Below are 19,370 nucleotides of genomic sequence, written 5' to 3'. Positions count from 1 at the left end.
GTAGGGCAGCCGACACGGCTTCCTAAGGATAAAGGTTTTATGCCTATAGGGGTCTCCCAATATATACGCGACGGTACGTGGGAGCACAATCCGTACTGGTGCTATCGTCCCTCGGGAGGAATCACCCACCATCCACGAGATCGACAGTCACCAGGCTTAACGACGCCGGAACACGTCTCTAGCCTAGACCTCTATGTTGTGTGTTATGTTGCAAAGCGTTGTTAAGTTCATTCAATTTATTTTAGGTTGATCCTTTTAGAAGTTTGCCTTTCAAGGTTCACCACGAGATGTATGATACAATTCCTAAATGCAGTCTAAAGATGATAAGCAAGCTTTATATCTTTTCAACTTTGAAAATCCTAGCTACTAAGGGAAAAGAAAGACACCATCTTTTCTCAAAGAGCAATCAGCACACTCTAATGCACTTTTCCTAAATCAATCATGCAAACTATCAAATGCAAATGCACAATGAAGGTGTTTGTTTTCCGCTTTCTTAGTATTGATGCCTACAAAGAAAGCTTTTTGTACAACTTTGAATTTGCCTTTAAATGATAAACACAAACAAGTTTACTTTTCCGAAATCAGAGAGGGTAGAAGAGATTACAACACTTAACGATTTCTGAAATGAATACTTGTTTCGACACTTAAAAGAGACAAACTCAAACCAATAAACAAGAGTAAATGTATAATCAATCTGCAAACAGCCAATGAACTCTCTTCTAAGATCACAATCAACAGATCTGAATCAAGGGCTACAGGATGACTATTTCACTCATGCAAAGGAAAACTGTAAATGATGCCACAAACACATAAAAACACTCACAGTCTTTTTGTACAAAAAGAGGCGGAATCTAAGCAGAGAAAAGGAGTTATCAGACTGGTACCTATGCTGGTTACAGGCTGCAAAAATCAGAGATCAAAACAAGGCAAAACAGAGCAGAGAACCCCAGCTGCACAAGGCAAAACTGGTTCAGCGCAACCTCAACACAGGGGTTTTGACATTCAGTGTAGGTAACCTTCACGGGACCTGCGTTGAAATGCAGAATCCCTTCACTGGGTCTGCGCTGAAGGAGAAACTCTCGTTTCCCACAGGTTCTGGGTCACAGATTACTATTTAATTCACTGTTTTAGGAAAAATAAAAGCAACAAGCAAGGTGTAATCAAAGGGATGCTTTGAGGGGCTACTAAGATCTATCAATAAGGATTATCAAATCATTTGTGAATCCATTGTTCAGATCATAGACAAGTCCAGTAATTGGATCAAAGCAGCAACTGTCTACTTTGCATCCGGGAAAGATGCAGTTCGATTGTTGCTGTCAAGTCTACGAAACAAACAATGATGGAAACACAAATAAAATGACTAAACAGATCTCCCCAGTGGAGTCGCTAATTTGTTGTGGGGAAAAATGCCTATGCAGGACGATCTTATCCACCTAAGGTGTGATAGTGCCTTAGCAACAAACAGAGACAACTATTCTAGTATTCTTCCTTTATGAATTAAGAATGAAGAGAGAGATGTGTGGACTAACCGGTGTCTTCCGTTTGTCCCTCGATCCAGCTTCTCTTCTCTTGGAGAGTTCCCAGCTACTTGCCTTCTCGCTTGCCCAGCTTCAAGAGGTTTCTGCAAGATCACAAGAAGAGAGCACTACACAAGACATGGATTCATATTCATAACTAGTTCAGGATTAGAAATAAACTAAACATACTAATGCATTCATACATCAAAAATACATCAGCATATAGGAGAAACCAAGATAGCTTTATTGATGAATAACAAGGTTCAGGAAGGGATACAACCCGGAGGGCTCCAATCCAGCATCTCCTTCCCAGCAAATGGAATTCCTATCTTCACCCCCTTCAAAGCATTAAGCACCCAATGATTCCAATCTCAAACCAAGAACAATTCTTTGCAATAACAAAATTCCAGCCTCTAGATCTCATGGAGGAGAGATCCATATATAGATGTTTGGAGAGAGGATGAGTCAGCTTGAGATCTGACTAGTGTCCTCTCCCTCTGTCAGTTCTTGAGTCCACTTGGAGGTTCTTGCTTCCACTTGGAGATTTGGAACCTCTTACTCATCACCAGTCGAATTCCCTGAGGCAAGTGTCATTTTGGAAGCTTCCTGGGTTTTGACACCTTGAGAAATGAGCCTGCCACATGTCCACTCTCGTTCAGCGCAGGTAGCCAGTGTTCCCTTTGACATTCAACGCAGGTAGCCAGTGTTGGCTTTGACATTCAGCGCAAACAGCTAGTGTAGCCACTGAAATGATCCTGAATTGACTTGTTTTTTAGCAGTTTCTGGTGGAGAACTTCTGTGAATTGCTGTGGTTTGTTAGCCTTGTTCCTCTAGGGGTAGGAACAACATGTTTAGGGACTTTGGATCCCTTAGATTATGGAAATTTCATGCTCAATGCTGTAAGGCACAAAAATGTCTATAACACATAGGTGTTGATGAAGAAGAGCCTAAATTATGAGTCCAACGAGAGGGGCTAAGAGAGACCAAAAATGATGAGAAGGATGGATCCAATTGTGTCACTAGGTAAGGAAGCTCTAGTCCACAATCCAAGATGGAGAGAGAGTGGCCCAAACAACAGTAGTTCGATTAAGAGGGAATTGAATTGGAGTCAAAATGTCCTTACCCTAGTGTTCGAGGATGTTGCTATGAAGAAGTGGATGACCTAATTTGTTGTTGTTGAAATTGTAGTAGGTTGAATTCCCTAGTGAGAGGCGATAATAAAAAAAGGCAAATTTGTATGATCCTGATAAGGGGGTGATGGTATCTCGATTTCAAGAATTTTTCGAAGACAGAGAAGGCACATTTTGTCCATCATGAGAGCACACTTTCCTTGATTTAAAGAGATCACCAGTGACTCAGATTTGCATTCAAGATTGTGCATAGTAATGAGGTTATTATGATAGCAGGTGATCCTAATAGCCACATACTCGGAGGATTTAAGGTGAGTAGTCTAGCAATGATGGTAGACTATCATTCTAGCATGATGATACACAGTGTCCATCCTTTGCCTTGATATGTCTATATTTGGAGTTGTACAAGTTTGGTACGTGTTATCATGATGGCATTAAGTAGTCCTTTGAATGAGTGTCCTTGGGATGGCATGTTGCACATAGTCCTAATGGGTGGTAGACATGTGTAATATCCCTAGAACCTATGCATAATTTTGAAACGTTAGATTTTATTATTTTTGTAATATGGTAAATATAATTGGACTAAATATGATTGACGTAATTTGAAATGGTTTGTTTTAGTTAAGGCCAAGTAATAGTTAAGGAGTTGAGAACTCCATATAAACTCCCACTTGGTTTTGAACGGTTTTTGAATCTACCATTAGGTTACTAATATCATTCTTTCTTCACTATGGATCTATGCTCTAAGTACGGGGATGATAGCACCATTGGTTTTATTTTAAAAGGATGCTTGAATATAGTCATGTTGTTAAGAGGAAATATTGTCCTCAGAGTAAGAGCATCTAGATTTAACATATTTTTTTTTTTTAAGGAAATGAGAATTGTGGAACTAAATAATGATAAAAACTTTCACTAATCTCTGAGTGTAGCTTCGAGGATTGGAGTTTTTTTCAAATTTTGTCATCACAATTTTGAACTTCGACGCTAGTTTCATCTTGACAATGCCAATGGAAATTGTGGTAGTGGGTTCTCCATGTAGCCACGAATAATTATATGGATAACTCTGTAAATGGATGCCATTATATAAACATAGAATATCTTCTTGAAGCAACACATGACGAATTAGTATACCTCCAATTATGAATTCCTGGAAACTTTTGAACATAAACATTTCAACCACTCATTTATTAATATATTTGGAAATTACCCTGAAGTCGTACTCTCTAACTGTAGATATGCAATTCTCTTATTTTTGTAATTATTAGATGCTTCAACCTCATTCATTTAGAATGATGAGGCAAAAACGTGAACTTAAACATGATGACCATCAATGTCAATGTCTCTTACAAGGGAGATGGTGAGTTTGTAGTTTCTTATGATATCATGCAAGCCAAAAAAAGATTGAATGGCATGGCCTTGAATAAGAGACAGGACACTTTGACCCATAAATAAGGTAAAAAACAGACGACCAGGTATGAAGATAATATTTTGAAATGCTAATACCTTTTGTCAAGTTGAATATTCATCCTGGATTTTAGGGTATGCATTACTGCCCTTTGGATTTTATGGTACATTTAGTCTAAACATTAGAAAGTATAATTACTATGTGGTATGCATGCTTTGCATTGGAGGTTAATAATATAAATACAAGTTGCCCATGGAAATACATTGCATCAGGGAAATACAATAGTGATGTCGGGATAGTTTTTGCATTCATAAATAAAAGTTGAACCTTGAAAATGCATTTTCTATTTTATAATTATATTGCATTTACTTAATGCATTTGAAATATGGATAATAAGGCATGATTTTATAATATTTATGTATTTATTCAATGCACGTGAAATGAAGATGAGTATGTATTCTTCTACAATTTTTATGCATTTATTTAACTCAGGTGAAATGTGGATGAATAAGCATGCTTTTATAATCTTTATGGATGTGAAATGTGGATAAATTGACATGTTTTTATAATTGTGTGCATTTATTTAAAGAATTTGAAATATGGGAAAAATAGATGTGCACTTATAAGTGTGTGCATTTGTATTATGTTTCGGAATAAAGACAACAAGAATGAACCATATTTTATATTATTAACCTATGTTGTTGGGTTGGTGATAACAAGAATGGTTTGGTATTAGTAAGTGTTAATCTTTCTCAGGGCTATATTGTTCGTTTTTTAAGATAACCGCATTTCATTATTTACACATTGAATTCACCTCATAACATCATAACATTATTAACAACATATGCAGGTATATAGAAAGAACAATATCATCATCAATACAATAGAACATAAAGGAACAATAGAAGAAAATAATTTACACATAGAGACATCGGGATTGGTCAGATATTAGGAAAAGCCCCACAAGGGGGGAACCCTTTAAAATTCTTCTTCTTCTTAGATTGTCATTGAGTGTTTCAACAAAGAGAGAATACAATGATCCATTTCTTCATTCACAAAAATATCTAGCAAAGACAACTAAATAAAATCTAAGAGATTATCCTAATAATCCTAATAATCAAAACTCTGATTCAAAACCTTGTAGTCAAATGTTAATATCTTCAGACAACTTCCGAACTATGTTGTCAACTGAATAAGTTTGCGGTCAACTCTAAAAATCAAACCCTGGGTTCTAATCGCATGCAATGAGTGTACATACGTGCAACTGAATCCCTCCAACCATACTCATGAGCCTAGATGCCTGTGGTTGCAACCAAAAATAGCTTGTGTGATTCTTGTGGTTGGAAAGCAAAAACCATAATCACATGCGCAAGCTTCGAACCCCATAATTTCAAACCTATGTGAACCAACTTCCATAAACCAAAATCCTACCTGTGTGAGCTAAAACAAATAAAGGATAATTATTTATCATATCTAAATGAGGGTAACTTGAACTATATTTATAACTATCCAAGGGTGTCCAATTTATCTTTTGGGTTGACCTGTCCTTTTTGTGCACATGTGGGTTTCCATCTTAAAATATAAATTTCCTTAACCAAATTAAATTCTTCCAAGGGAGAGTAGGGGTCTTAATTGATGAGGAAGATTGTCTAATGGAGGATATTTGTCCCTGAGCCACCAAATTAACACTCGATCTTATCTAGGGATAAATCATCGACTGTAACATATGTCCCATCACAAATACCTTGTCAAAAAATGTCGTATTTTCTCATATCTACTCATCTATGCTCATATATTCTCATATATTCTCATATTTTCTCATATTTACTTCTGTCATCTCTAATCATATGTTGAACACTTTCAAATCTAAAATAAGAAGAATTTTACAATCAAAGTGGAGCCCAAGCTACCACCCTCTATCCATTGGGGAGCCACTACTACTACCTAGAGTCACTTCTAGTGCATATCCTAATGCTACTACCAAGGAAACTCATCATCGTGGAGTTCCAACTCAACCCAAATCATAGTAAGGGAGCCCAACTCAACCCTCAAGAAGATTAGGGATCTTATCTCAATCTGGAACAACATCAGAGGTCTCTTCCCAATATGGAACGACATCAGGGAGCCCAACTCAACCTCAAACTAAAGACAATGGGTGAGATCAACATACTCCATTGCATATGGATCACACTCTATCCCAAATTCACTAACCATAGGTGAGATCAACTTACCGAAGGCAAGGATCACACTCTACCCTATTTTCCTTTATCATCCATCTTAGCCCTAGTGAGTTAGATGTTAGAAAACTTGCATCAGCCAACTTGGTCGAAATGCACTTACGAAAAGGGGCAGGGGTCACACTCTATCCCAAGTCCCTTGTCCCATTAGACAAATGGGGATGTTATCCCATAGATTGAACATGACACTAACTAGGGCATACTCTTACTAGGGGAGATCTCATGTCTCTACATCCTATCATTCATAGATCTCTCATCCCTAGGAGATCGCCAACTTCGTTCCTCACCCTGAGAGCTCAACCCGGGGAGAAGAGCACTAATCAATGTTCTTGATCAATTAGTACCCTTACCCTAGAGTTTCACACCCATCAATCCATGATGCTCCCTCTGAAGATAAAAAACATATCAAAGTTCTCATATCTGGAACTAACTTAAACAACTCACTGAAGAGTTCAATCATATTACCTCATACATTACCAAGAGAAACAATTTTATGTTTTCCTATTCATATGCAACATCAAATCAAATATTATTTAAAAAAAATATATGACATAAAAGGATACCGTATTCTTCCTTTCTCCCTCTCATTGAGGTAGCAACCACATCCCTAAGCTTGTTTCATATACTAGCGTTGTCTCAATGTATGAAGAAATCTGAGTCTCAGTAATATACATGATTTTTTTCCAATCAGATCCCACTCTTTATTGTTGCAATTTATCATTATCATATCCAAAAAATTCTCAAACAAATCTCAAAATATCTTCCTCAACCAAACTTACAGACAATTATCCATGCCAGCAACAATGTAGTCAACTTTGATCATGGTTAGAGTTACGAACTTCTATCTTATCCAAAATGTCATGGCAGATTCCAAGCTAAAATAACACCCAAATGTTTTCTTCCTATCAATAATGATTTCCAACCTAGTCCACATTAGTGTATCCACGCACTCATACAACTCCAAAAGTATATCTCAGACCAAGATTGATCATCCTAAGAAAATTTGCTTGGCGACAACAGAATGTGTATGAACTGACTCAATCATGAATGAATCAGGTTGTTCTTTACAAAAAATATAGCTAAATGAGTGTTCACAAGGAACATCAATGCTTCAATCAATTGTCTGCTTCCAAGTCAAGTTCAATAATATCTCTTCATAACTTCTTAAAATTCAATTTCATTGGGGCATCCAGGGATTTGCATTCAATCATGCAAAATAACTTCATGACATATTTTCATTTTCCAAACTTCTAATCCTAGAAATTAGTGCATCATGCCGAGGTATTACATCTTGATCTCAAAGGCCAACACCCTCTTACTTTGATAATTACAGGCTTGCTACCTTCCAAGATTAGATCTTTAACATAAAACACCAAAATTAAGGGCATACCTTGGACCACTTTGAAGTAGATGTTTGGATCAACACATCTTCATGGCTTCTCTAGGTAACAACTATCAATGCAAACATACCAGAATCTTGCTTCAAACCATACAATAATTTCTACAAACATAATACTGACCAAACCAATATAATCAACCTTAAACAAATCAATATTATGCAATCAAATCAACCAAGTTTCTTATCAAACCTTATATGCCAAATTAAAACTAATATCAAAGCCATAAAGGTTTCTTCCAATATTACAAACTATTCAGAACAAGTGCCATCAAGAGCTCACACCCAAATACCAAGTTACAACAACCTTTTATTTACTAAGCACTATATAATCAAACTTTACTAAGCCATCCTTATGATCATCATTTCTGTCACTAATTATAAATGCATATACCAAGGACAAGTCATATAAGTTTCTATAATTCGTAAAATCACTACATATTAAATCATACTAGTTTACACTTCAACCAATGTGCCAAATCCAATGATGTCAATATAGAATTAGTATTGAATACAAACATTTATCATTGAAAATTACTATGCCCCCATAGCACTGTCATTTCACATTAAGGCAAATTATCATTATCAAGTACCAAATCTGATCAAAATCCTAACTTGTTATCACAGTGAATTCAATCAATCCATAAGCCAAACCATATATATGAACTTTCATGCATCATGTCAAAATTCTAATACTTATCATATATATTTGTCAAGCCCTTGCAACTATTACCAAATATTGTCATATACTAGCTCAAATGATTAATTCGAGGCATACAACATACTGATATGCATATTTCAATCCCTTGCAAACACAAGATTCACCAAGACATTCACATTATCTATAAGAAGTCAAACATTACGTATATCCTAGAAACTTCCCTACTCATAGAAATCTCCATCATATGCTCCATCTGTAGGTCTATCATACTCCTAGTGCGCTCCTGGTATTGTGCATAAGATTCTAGTTTTTTAATCCTGCATGATTAACCACACCCATAGGCCTTCTTACATGTGGTTGGGAGGGTTATAGGCACACCCTTAAGCCTTTCCCCCAGTGTTTGGGGCTTGATATAGGAGAAAACTTTTCTGCAAAGATCAAGACTTTGTGAAGCCTTTTCAACAACATCAAATGGTTATTCGTTCCATAATCTTTCCTTCAACAATCAAGATTCGTCTACAAATAATAATATGTGTTTGGATTTTATGGAGAGTTTGTGCCTCTGAATGAGAAGCCACTTAAATCAATATTAATCAAGACATCAACTAGTCTATCATAATATTGTCTTGCATCAACAAAACTGTTAGATCATGAAATCAAACCATATCAGATCCTTAGACATATATAAATCATAGTCATAACATATTAGCATCGACTACTTCAACATCACATACAAACATGACATCAAAATTTCATCAAGGGTTAATGTCATATAATTAGGGAAACTGACAAGTGCATCATCATACTTCAAAGATCATAATCACTTCTTTATCATATCACGGGATGCATTGATAGGCATTAAAAATAATATCAAACCATAATATCAAGATCAATACATCTAGGAAATTCATGATCTCTAAAATGTAACATACCTACTAAAATATCAAGTGCAACAATATATCACATGAATTAGAGATTAAGCTTACTTTCATATGCATGCATAAGTCAGAAGGTGACATTCTCGACATACCTTAGGGGTTAACTTGACATCGAATCGCACAGCCAAAAATAATATACTACACATACCTTGTAGTATTCATATACATTTGCAACTTGTAACACTTACTTATCATTGGAAGCTATAGTATTTTCATATGGATTCTACTTTGAAGACTTTCAAAGACATTCCTTAAGTACTTCTTTCCATTTCGAGCACCAACTCTTCTCTTCCTACACTAGCTCTCTTCCCTACACCTTAGATGATCCTCAAGAAGGATCTACTTATCACATCTCATTTGGAGGATTTAACGAGAGATGACCAACACCCTTTTGAACTATCCTTCAAGAGTCATTACTATACATTATTCATATAACAATTTTTCCTTCAATATACCCAATCATCTTCTTCAACAACCAAGGCCTCACTAAGACTAGCCCACCTAGGGTTATACCGAATCTATCACATGTGATAAAAAAATCAATCCTTTATCTTATCCATGGGTTTCTTCTAAACCATAACCTCATGAAAGCGATCAAATATTAATAATGAAATTTCCTAGGGTTTCCTTTAAACCCTAATATTATTTTAGGTCTCTTCCATATACTATTACTCTCATCAATGGTGTCTTAACTGGGGTGATCTTAATAAATTTCCTCCAGCCTGGAACTCTTAAACCATGTTCATTTTTCCTACAGCTATATTATTCTTTTCTTAAGATAATCGTGTTTCATTATTTACACATTGAATTCACCCATAGCATTATAACATTATTCAACAACAAATTTTATTACATAGAAAGAACAATATCATCATCAATGCAACAGAACATAGAGGAACAATAGAAGAAATGAATTCACACAACTAGATATCCAATTTGTTCTTCTTATTAGGTTTCCATTAAACATTTTAGAAAAGAGAGAGTACAATGATCCATTTCTTTATTCACAAAACTATCCAAGTCAACCAAATAACATCCAAGAGATGATTCCAGTAATGCTAATAACCAAAACCCTGATTCAAAAGCTTGCATTCAACTATCAATATCTGTGGTCAACAACTGAACTCTATGGTTAAGTCACAAAATTTGCGTTCAACTGTAAAACTCAAATCCTAGGTTCCAACCACACATAGAGAGTGTATGTGTGTGTGTCTTAAACCCTCCAACCGCACTGATGAACCCACATGCTTGTGGTTGAAACCAAAACCTGCTTATGGCATCCCTGTGATTGGAAACCAAAAACCCTAATCACACATGCGAGCTTCAGTCCCTCCAATTTCAGACCTGTGCGAAACAACTTTGACGAACCAACCTCAAACCTAGGTGAGCCAAAATAACGAAAGGAGAATGATTGATAATATCCAAATGGGTGTCACTCGACTTGTATTTATAGCCATGTAACGGTGTCCAGTTTATATTTTCAAATGACCTATCCTTTTTGTGCACATGTGGGTTTCCATATTAAAATATAATTTTCGTTAAAAAAATTAAATTCTTTCAATGGCTAGAAGGGGCTTTCCTTGATGAGGAAGGTTGTCTAATGGATGGAATTTGTCCATGAGCTTCCAAATTAACAAAAGGGACCAATATATTGTTAACCATGGTTTTTCAATGAGAAGAGTAACTTAGAAAATAATACCATGGCTGTGTGTATTTATTTTCATGGTTTTCCATGTTGATTATGATTTTGCAAATAGTAATTAAGGTGTTACATGCATTGAATAGTTATGTTTTTGTACTTGATGATGCATGTAAAAGTAAAATATTAGTTATGGGGATGAATTTTACTTTTATTTATGCATGTGCAAGAAAGTGTTTTCATGAAAATATGTATAACACATAGAGGATTATTAGTCATTTTGACATAAAAATGATAACTAGTAGGTTTTGATAAATTGATACTTCCGATAATCATGATATTGGAGTTTGCATGAAGGAAGCATGATTTTCTCAAAGAATGGAGTAATAAACTAATCCCTTTTTCAAGGACCAAAGGATGGATTATAAATAATAATATTGCAGGTGGTGAGGTCATTATGTATAACCATTTTTACATGCATAGTGGATTATCGTCAAATGAAATTTATAAAAAAAGTAGTTTACAAGGGGTAATTTACTATAGAAAAAACCATGCAACGAAGACATTGTGCTCGAAAAATTATCGGGTAAGGTGTTTCTGAAACATGGCATCACTATTAATGTAATGGCCTCTAGGTAATTATTCTTGGATTAAAATATTATGTTTCTTTTGTAAAATTTCAACAATGGACAAGGGATGGACTCCCTTGTTACTAATGATGAAGGGTGAACTTACTCACGAATAATTTAATAAAGTAAACATTGGTTGGTTTTTCCCTTCAAGGTTTCTAGGGTAATATAGGTGTCCATTTATGTGCTTGCTGATTATACTATTTTGATGATATTTCTACCTTGCAAGATGTTGAAAATTACATTATTCAATGTGTTATTAACATATTCTCATTAATAGAATAATGTTAATGATGCAAAGTTGCAACAAAATGCATTATGTTAACAAGTTGCCCTAATGAGTACACAATTTGATTGTTCCATTTCTACATTGTTATATCATTTGATGAGTTAAGTAGGTAATAACTCATTTATGTGATCCTATGTGTTGGTAAAACTTGAAAAAAAAAATTAATCCTGTGTATTTTTTATGAGGTATAGTGAGGGATGTTACATGTCGTTTTATAAGGGGGATGTATTTTAATTGAGTCAGAGTAGAATGGGAAGATAAACGCATGGGGCACCCACCTTGGTGATATATTTTATTAAATTTATTTAAATACAAGTTTTTAAATAAATTTAAAATTGTTCTTAATTAATTAAGAATTTCTCTCTTTTGAATATAAAGGAACATGTTAGTGGTAAAATATCACATGTAATATAATAAAACTCTACCCTCTTACCGTCTTTCAAAGAAAAAAGCTAGATAAAAATACTTTTACTATTGCGATTTTGTATCTATATATGTCTATAATCTAAATAAACATACGCTTACAATTTGCATATTATGATTTGTGTAATGATACCATTTTAATAGATAAGTCATTATGTTAATTTCATGTTTTTAATGTCTTTAGATACTCTATTTCTATACCAAAATTTTTATATTCTATTTAAATGGTGGGCGAGAACAAGTCTTACATATTCTATAAACATATTTCTAGACTTAAGTTATTGAAATGCTTCCTTAAAGTCTACAAATTTTGTGTATGCCTCTTTGTATGAACTATGGATAAAAGAAACCATGTGCATAACAGTTCCCAAAAATATAATTTTTGATTTTGTTGGTGCCCTTCAAAGAATGTCTTAATAATTTTTCCAGTATTATATTTAATGACTACATGAAATTGGTGGAAAAAATCCATCCACTTGTAATGTTTAGTTTGTTGAAGCTTTCTCTAAGCCTATAAATATTTTAATGGCTAGTGATCACTGTGGATAATGGATAATGGTTCCCCTTTTACTAGATAACGATTCATTCCTTATCATACATAGGGTAGTTCAAGACTCACCCGTGTTAAAAGTTGATTTTCCACCTTACATATTACCTTAAGAGACCCATTTACCTACTAGGCTGAGATACTAGTTTTATACCTTGGGAGACCAAAACTGGAAGCTTCATCAGTCATTGCACATTGAAAAGAAGCAATGAAACTCCTATTGTCCCTTACCAAGGGCCAATGATCCCCTAATTCCCCTTAACAAAGAGCGATGACTTGTTTAGGCTTCTAGACTTGCTCATTCACTAGGAGATGGGTTATAACTTCAAGAAGGTTTGCATTGCCTCTTATAATGTCTTATGGATTGTAAATTCTCTATTACATAGGGGATTATATCCATTCCCTCCTCCCTTTATCAAGTTATATATATATATATATATATATATATATATATATATATATATATATATATATATATATCTATATATATATATAGATCTATATAACCTGATGCATTGATAGTCCATTATTTTTCATAAATTGAAATGTATATTATTTCGTCATATTTGATAAATTCAATTTATAAGAAAATTATATATAACCTTATCTATCATTTAAATAGATTATTTTAATATATATTATAAATTGACTAATATTATAAAATATAATATGTTTATTTCAGTTTTCAAATATTATAAGAATTTGTGTTTTTTACCTATCTAATTAAGATACCACAATCAAGTTGTTAGAAATGTGGTTAAAAATTAAAATATATGATTCTAATAATAATTTTAGCTTATTTATTAATATTTGTTTATCTCTCTCTCTCTCTCTCTCTCTCTCTCTCTCTCTCTCTCTCTCTATATATATATATATATATATATATATATATATATATATATATATATATATATATATATATATAGATATATATATAGATATATCTATATATATATATATATATATATATATATATATATATATATATATATATATATATATATATATATATATATATATATTTACACAAAAATATTAAGCCTATTTTCTAGTATTCAAAGAAGAAGCAATATTAATCTATCATACTAAATTTCTGACCTTATGTGAAGCAACCCTTCAAGGTGATATAAATGATCCTTTTTTCTAGTTGGTTACACGTAGTCTCATTTATTTTATGACTCACTTAAATATATATAGTCCCCTCCCCTTACACGAACAATATATGTATTTTCAATCATCCCCTAACCTACAACATCTTTGGAATCTAGTGAGGGTTCAATCCTTCTAAGCTCGATTGCCACTTGTATTATCTTAAGATCTTATTCTTGTAGACTCACCTTTCTCACTTTTCACCATAGGACCTCAGAGGTGACCAGGGCTTAACCCACAAGTGCTTGTCAAAACCTCCACTTGTATCTGGATCTTGATGGACCAAGAGGCACCACACTTCAACTGCACCAGGATATGTTAGGACTATTGGATGTGTGCATCCCAAGCTACATATGTCCCTTGCACTCAATTCCTCCTCCAATATGTGAATATGACGGGGGATAATTTTGCGAAGGGCTTGGATTCCACCAAGTCGAATCCTTTCCTTGCTAGGTCCCAATGCCAGCACAGGGATTTGGTGGTCAAGGAGGCTTGGAAATGATGATTTTTTGAAGGGACAAATCTCTCCTCTATTCCATATGTCCTATGTTTGGGAGTCTAGGGCATCTAGGAATCAGTTTTTTGTTCTATTCCCTTGTCGAATTCATTCTTCCCATGATGAAGCCGGATGATGTAGCCTGTACCTTAGAAGTGTTCCAAGGTATGACTTTTATTTTGATTTTTTTTATATATTGACAATCTACTATTTTCAAGTAAAGAGCCTCTGATGATATAAGTAAGAGGGAGATAGCTTCTGAAGCTCATAAGAATGTAAGATGGCATGATGAATCGATTCCTAAAGTTGGGAAAAGATAATCTATATTGTGAAAGTATTGAGAAGTGGACATGCAAATCCTTGGACATTCTGAGTTGAAGTTAAAGATGTTGTTTAACTTGACATGGAATCTGAAAGTTGATTGAAGCATCAATGTTCCATTTTGAAAATTTGTCTTTATATATATGATGTGCACAGAACGTGAATAATTTCATGATTAAGCCTCTTCATACACATTGTTGCCATGAATTGTTCGAAATGCTTGCATGATATGATATACTTTTGGTCTGAGATATTCTTATGGCATACGACTGTATGGAGATGTTGATACTGATTATTAATCAACACATATGAGTGTTGCCTTAGTATGAGATATATCATGATTAAAGGACCGTGACACAACCGAGGACGAGTATGATGTTGCTAGCATGACTAGCTATGAGCAGGTTGAAGAAGGTCCTTAGAGAGTTGTATGAGAATGATCTGGATATGACATGGATACATTGTGATAATAAAGAGTGGGATTTGATCGGAAGAGAAGCCCATATATATAGTTTGGACCATGATACTCTCATATATTAAGGCAATGTAGTTGTGTGAGATAAGCTCAGGCTTGTGGTTGGCACCTCCTTGAGAGGGAGGATGATTATGGTATCCTTTTGTGATTTATATGATTATTTATGCTCTAACATGATACTTGATTTGATGTCCTCTATAAACAGGTGACAGCTGCTACTGATAAATGATGATTACTTGATACAAGTATGATGGTATGAGTATGATGAGAGCAGCATTGATTGAGGAAACTAAGCCAACTCTTCTTACCCAGCTCCCAGGGTGAGGAGCTGAGATGGAGGGCTCCACGGTTTTAGGGACTCTAGACAATAGAGGTTTACCCCTATCTGTTACACATAGGGTTGGAGTAGTAGCTCACCCTATCTTGGCCTTTATAGAGTATACCCAAATTGGCATCATACCCACAAGCTTGGCTTGTTGGGAGTATCGCTCCTCATTTGGCTAACGAGTTGAGAGTGTACTTGGGGGTATACAACCCAAGGCAATTATGGTGTAGGTGTTCTACCACTTCACTATTCAAGGTCATTGATGGGAAGATCAATAGGAAATAGGATGGGTTGAGTCATATCTCCCCTATATAACCTATTGCTCGATATGGGGTCGTAGTAGTAGCTCCTCCATGAGGTTCTGAGTTGAGTAGTAGCTCCCCGATGTGGTTTGAGGTTGAGATGTCCTCCCTAATGATATGCTCTCTGATGATGAGGCGGTTTGTAGGTCTAACTCCCCACTGACATTTTCGGGTAGTATCTGAATGGTATTTACAAGTAGTAGGCCGATGACATTTCTAGGTAGTATCGTGATGACATATTTCCAAGTAGTATCTCGTTGACATATTTCCAGGTAATATCCTATCGACTGATATTTTGGGTAGTAGCCTATTGACTGATATTTCGGGTAGTATCCCACTAATAGAGATTTTGGGTTGTAACCCGATGAATAAAGGGTGGTAGCTTAAGCTCCCTCTGGTGGAAAATTATTCTTCTTCTTGATTCAATAATATTCAGCATATGAGGAGGAACAATAGAGAGATAAGAAGGAATTAGAAAGAGATGTAATGACCTGGGATGATGAGATACTTGAGATGGGACATATATCATGTTGAGGGATGGTCAGATATTGACAGGTGAAATTATCCTGGTTGAGAGGGAGTGTTAAAAATAGGAAACTATTGTCAAATTCCACTTTGGACTACTCATTTGATGGTGATGATGCTGGCATCAGATTCCTATTTTTGGGAGGACCAAAATCAACCTAAGGGTCACCACATTTGGAGAATTGGAAGTTGAGTTATGAATTATTTTATTCATACATATATTTTGGATCAGGTCAGCCATATGCACATCTACCAATGGACAGGTCAAGTGGACCCTCATAGAAGCCTATAAAATAGAAGATACCTTAAGCTTATTTGGACAGAAATCAAGCTCTCTTATCCTCTTCTATTTTTTCTTAGCTCGCATAGGTCTGATAGAGGAAGCTCGCACAAGGGTCCGAAACTCTAGGATGAAGCTCACACTGAACTAGGGTTTTCTGATTCAAAGTCACTGGCAAGGAGTGGTCATGAGAGAGACATTGGGTCCTTGGTCGCTGACATAGAGTCTTCATGAGAGCAACCAGAAGTCTAGGTTAGTGAGGTCCCCAGTCGCTTGCACAGAATGGTATGGGAGTGATTGAGCTACCACAGTCTCTATCTTACATTTCAAAGAGAGCGACCCTATCTTTCATAGTCCCTCCCACAACTCCTCCTCCATCTGACCAAGTCTTCTAGATGATATTTCAGTATTCCAAATATTTTTCTCAGTCACAAAAGTATTCGGTAGCAGGCTACAGTCAGTGACATCACATTACAGTTATCTGAATCATATTTCTGATGTTTTAGATGAATTTCATGGATATTCTAGTTATTGTGAAGATATGGATCATTGTACTCTATTTTTCTGAATCATTTGCTGATAATCTATTAGAAGAATATTTGCACGGGTTTTTCCCTGTTATCTAAGCAATCATGGTGTCTCTATGTGTGCATGAATTTCTTCTATTGTTCCTTTATGTTCCGCTACTTTGATGATGATGTTATTTTTCTTTCTACATAGTTACATATGTTGATGAATAATGACGTAAATCTGAATAATGTTATGATGTTATGGGGTGAACTTAATGTATTAATGAAGAAATGCAATTATCAGAGCAAAGAACAATATATCCCTATGAAACATTAACAATATCATCATGTACAAAAGCTATTGAATGTTTGCTTCCTCTAAATAGGAGATGGGGAAGTTGATACAAGTTTGGTTAGTCTACAAAATTTGAAGCTAAGCTCCGACTTCAAAGTTATGTTCCTTAAATTACAACAACTAGTTTTCACTCTTCTTGTTTTGACTAAGTTGATTTTATGAGATGCAAGATATGTACACTATGTTCCATTGTTGAAGTTTTGGATATAGCCTTTGATTAAGTAGATTCTTTAGACACTTAATTGAAATTAGTTTCTCCCTCACCAGTGAATCATTGGAAGGTTCTTCTTCACACGTTCTAAAATAATAAGGTTGTCTTTACACTTGTTAAATATGGAAACATAGATATGAAATTTAATAGTTAGTCATAAAGGGATATGTCACATTTGGGGTGTCCATGAATAGGGGATCCTCAATCATTCTAGCTTTTCCATAAATACCGGTGGACATGGACATGGGGTGATATCCTAACATTTGTTTGTCTCCATAGATGGTAGGATTGAATTATGGGAATATCAATGCTACCTTATATCTCTTAACAGTAGTAATACTAAATTAATAGGTTATGTAACTTTTATTTTCTCCTGTGTAACATTTTATTTCTCTTGACTGAATTGATATTTACACTTAGCCAAAATTTCCTTTGTTGAAAGTATTAGGACAAGTGATCGGTTCCTTGTCGAAGAATTGAATGCTAAGAAAGTCAAACTCCTATATACATTTTAGGCTCAAGTTGTGTTGCATTTCTTATTTTTAGGGTTGGGTTGAGTGTCTATCTAACAAAGTGGGAGTTTTTGATATTTTGGGAAGCATCGCTGAGGATTGGAAAGATGGAAGTGAGAAATTAAAAAGGTAGTTTCCAAACTGAGAGCTCAGATATTGATGATGCTCATCTCGAGGAGTTTCTCACTAATGGAATACTTTATGCCTTCCAAGAGCAGGAGAAGTCTATTGATGATGTCAATGCGATCTTGAATGGATTTGGTGTCATGGATTTGGGAATTCTTTAAGCTAGAGAGTCAAACCATACTTTGTGGTACCATCAAGTGGAGACTAAATAAAAAGAGTGCAGAGTTTAGAAAACATGTCCTTATACCAGAGTAGTCTTGTGAAAATATATAATGAGCTCAATCTTATATATACCAATAAGAAATGCACACAAACACAATATGAACTGGCATACAAACTTTGATTTTATTTTTTCTCTAAACCCTTCCCTTGCACACAAACAAAAACTTTAGTTTTTCGCAAAACCATTGCAAAGTTTTGATATGCAACCCTTCCCATCCAACCTAAGCTGAACTAGATTGAATTTTCAGGAAGCCTAACGGATAGGAACTATCCATCAAATTTCTGAAATATTCCAAAATATCCAATGAAGATAAAAATACAAAGACAAACATTAGTTTTCTTCAAAACCATTACAATGATTTGATATGCAAGGCTACATTTCTAGCTAGGTCATTTTATGAAGCACATCAAGTTTGAAGCTAAGAGTATGTTCCAGATTTGGACTTATAGGTTCATATCAAATCCTTATTTTTGTTGAGTTGTTCTAAATATCTATGCACTCACTAAATTGTGTAATTAGTGTACACTATGTGGTTACACACATAAACTTTGTTACACACAAACACACACAGATTGTTACTCAGGAGCTATCATACTCCTCATGTCATATTTTCATTATTATTATAGGTCTGCATGGAATATGAAAGGTGGAAGACTGTGGTGTTTACAAGTCATTCCATTTGAGGAGGTATTTCTTCTTTTTCCATGCTATGCATGTTCCATAGACATCTACATTTGGGAAAGCCTAGAC

The sequence above is a fragment of the Pinus tabuliformis genome, chromosome 4_2 (genome assembly GCF_031772625.1).
Source record: "Pinus tabuliformis cultivar Carrire ecotype Pingquan chromosome 4_2, CPIR1, whole genome shotgun sequence".
In the NCBI taxonomy this organism is placed as follows: domain Eukaryota; kingdom Viridiplantae; phylum Streptophyta; class Pinopsida; order Pinales; family Pinaceae; genus Pinus; species Pinus tabuliformis.
Note: the sequence above shows the minus strand (reverse complement) of the source record.